This window comes from Corvus brachyrhynchos, unplaced genomic scaffold (genome assembly GCF_000691975.1).
Source record: "Corvus brachyrhynchos isolate BGI_N302 unplaced genomic scaffold, ASM69197v1 scaffold15, whole genome shotgun sequence".
NCBI classification, from domain to species: domain Eukaryota; kingdom Metazoa; phylum Chordata; class Aves; order Passeriformes; family Corvidae; genus Corvus; species Corvus brachyrhynchos.
In genome coordinates, this window is record NW_008238349.1 from 342,932 (window position 1) to 346,387 (window position 3,456).

The window sequence follows — 3,456 nt, forward strand, 5'->3', positions numbered from 1 at the left end:
CATCTGTCTGTGAAGTCCTTTTCCCCCAGTGATCGCCGTGGGGAGCTTTATTGTTGGTATCCCAGCCCAGGTCTGCATTTCCTGCCTGGATTAGAGGAACTCAATGAGGGTTATGCCAATAAATAATCAGATAGAGCCCAAATGCCGTGAAGGTGTGCCAAGGGCACTGGGGAGAGGAAGGGTTGGGACTGGGAATGTCCCTGGAGGTCAGTTTGAGCTTTACCTGTATCCCCACCAGCAGGGGTTCAGTGAATCCCACCTGTGGGGGTTCAGATCTCATGTTTGCAGCCCGTAAATCCTTGTAAAAGGGGTGGGATTTGTCTGGATGGATTCATTTGCTGAAAATATGTGTGAGGAAAGCCGGGTCTAACTTCTGATAAGCACCCAGGAAAGTGGGAGCCCTCCTGTGTCCCAGAAAAGCTTTCAGAGGAGCTTTAGGGCTCCCTGCACTCTCATCCTGGTGGCTGCAGCCCATCCTGAGGAGATCTGCCTCCCCAAACCTGCCCAGAGCGTTCAGCGCTCTGCAGGCTCGGCAGGGAGCCTCTGCTCTCTCCTCCTGTTTATAAATATCCCAAAATGTGCCTTCCCGTGGGTGTGGGGGTCTGAGATCAATAGAGATTGGGATCAATAGGCAGCCAACACAGCCTCCCTCCAGGACCGGCCTCCCCGGGAGGATCTATTTTAGGGCTTTCTTTTAAAAGCACCAGACTTTGTTTTTCCCCATCCCAAGGCTCCTTCCAAGGCCACTCCTCTTGGGTTTGTAGCACAGAACGAGCCTGAGCCTGCTCTGAGCCCGGGCTCTCCTCACACCCCTGAGCTGAGCCTGATTAAACCAGACCTGCGCACTTCATTGCTGCAGCTTCAACCTTCACACCTTGCCAAGCTCTGCATCCCCCGAGCTCCTCCCGGGGCCCTGCAGGCTCTGCCTTTGGAAGCTCGGGCTCAGATTGCGCTCGAGGTGCCAAGTTTGTGCACAAAGTAAATTAAAAAAGAAAAAATCTTTAAAGCTATTGTTAGCAGCAGGGAATGCAGGTGACAAGGGACAAAGTGACTCTTCCCAGCGCAAGGATTTTGTCTTCCCTGAACTGTGCTGGCTGCAGAGCAGCCATGAGGATTTAGTCCAGCTCAGCCGCTCCCATGGCAGAGGTTAAGCCAGGCCTAACCATGACCCTCAGCTGTCCCAGCCTCCTTGGAGAGAGGGAAGCATGGGCAGCACCAGGGAAAAGGAGCAGAAGTCGCAAGGGAGCCTCGTTGGGAGGTGGGGGGTGACCCCTGGCTGGTGCCTCATGGAGGATCAGATAACCCTGGGGTCTCCCAGGTGGCACTCGGGGCTCTGTTTGCTCTGCTGTCCCCCTTGGGTCCAGCTCAGATCACACAGGCTTCCTCCAAGGACAGCGGCAGCAGCTCAGCCCTGGGGAAAACGGGATCATTTCCTCCGGAGTCCCTGCTCTTCTCTGCTTTAGATGTTCAAATGTTGCTGTGCCCAGGGAGAAGCAACTTTAACACCTTCACTTCATTCGATGAATTTTTAAAGGCTTTAAAAGGGAGCTCAGGGACTTCCTAGCTCCTGTTCCAGTTTCCCCGGCCATCTGGTTGCTTCCTGGATTTTCAGTATATTCCTGTATTCTTTTCAGCCCTGGGAAAGGGCTGAGAGAACAAAGCTTGTGCTGGTGCTCCCCTCCTGTGTCCTTGACCCTCCATGGGGGGGGTGAGGTTCCCATTCCTCCAGCTCAGACTCTCTGCTCAGCCTCAGCCCCATCTGTGCTGGGAATCTCCATTTTATCCTCACCCCGCTTTTCCTCATCTCTGCCTGCTCTGTTTGGCACCACGAGGCTCAACATCCAGCGTGGGACCCTGCCCGCCCAGGGGGCTCACAGCCCCCGGGACCCACAGGGTTGCAGCCCCCTGGGGAAGGCAAACACAGGGTTCTGGCAGCTGGGACACCCAGGCAGTGCAAGGGACCTCGTGCCTTCCATGCCTGAGGCTGGAAAACCGGGATGGACTCCCCACAAAGGGCTCCTGGGCGTCCTTTGGGCTGCACACAGGAGAGAGGGGAACAAGGAGCCTCTTCTGAAGTGGTGACCACCAAGGGAGGTCCAAGATCAGTAGAAATTGGTCCCAGTTCCATCTCAGAGACGGATACTGGAGCTGAACCTTGGGTTTAATGGTTGTGTGGGGTTCTACAGGCTCTGTAAGCCTTTTTGGGAAGAGCAGCACAGGGGCTGGTGAGGGATGGGAACCACATACGTATGAGCAGTGTGGAGATGGCTTTTTATTTATCCTGATGGAACCTTACTCACAAAAATCTTCAAAATTCCACAAGCGTGGCTGTGCTGAGAGGCAGGAGCGAGGCTGGCAGTGCAGGACGGGGGTGGCACCCGATGGGAGCCTGGCACAGGGGCCAGAACCTGCCAGGGGACCACGGGGATGCGTCCAGACACGTGGTGAGGGGTTCTCTGAGGTGCCAGGGGGCCATTTCCACGCTCCTGGTGAGGGGTTCTCTGAGGTGCCAGGGGGCCATTTCCACGCTCCTGGTGAGGGGTTCTCTGAGGTGCCAGGGGGCCATTTCCATGCTCCTGGTGAGGGGTTCTCTGAGGTGCCAGGGGGACATTTCCATGCTCCTGGTGAGGGGTTCTTTGAGGTGCCATGGGGCCATTTCCACGCCCCTGGTGAGGGGTTCTCTGAGGCCCTTCTGGTTTGATGTCAATGTTTTCATGACATTTTCATGGTATTATTCAAGGAGATTTCACCGCTCCCAAATCCCCAAACTGCTTTTGGTTTGTGATTTTCCCGGTGGGAAATGTGTCTGTGGCGGAGAGCAAAGCTCCCAGCCCAGCTCCCTGCTCAGGAGCTGTTGGAGAGCTCTGGAAAAGGGGCAGGAGCCCCAGTCCCACCCAGAGGAGGGGCACACTGCTCAGATGGAACATTTGAATTGGTCAAACCGTGTCAGGACTCTGCCCTCAGCACCAGCAGCTGCTGCTGACTCAGTGCCAGGGCCAGCATGGGGGCATGGAGCTGATGGCACCGCTCCACTCCTGGCTTGGGTTTTCCAGGGTCTCACAGGGCACGGGAAGGAGCAGCCACAGGGAAGCTGGAGGTGTCTGTGCTTCTGACATGGGCATTTTGGCTGCGTTCAAAATGAATCCCAGAATGGCCTGGGTGGGAAGGACCCATCCAGTGCCACCCCTGCCGTGGCCAGCCACACCTCCCACTAGCCCAGGCTGCTCCAACCTGGCCTTGAGCACTTCCAGGGATGGCAATTCCAGCCTGGACCAGTCTGGCTGTGCCAGCACAGCCCTTTTTTCCCAGACAGGCATCGAGCACCTGCATATTCCCACGAAGCTTTTATGGATTCCAGCCTTGAGTGCTTTCCCACCCCGGTGCTTTCAGAGCCCTCCCACAGCCCGCCCCTCCTGGGCTCCTTTTTGCTGTTCCCCCCCACCCCCCTTTTTGCTG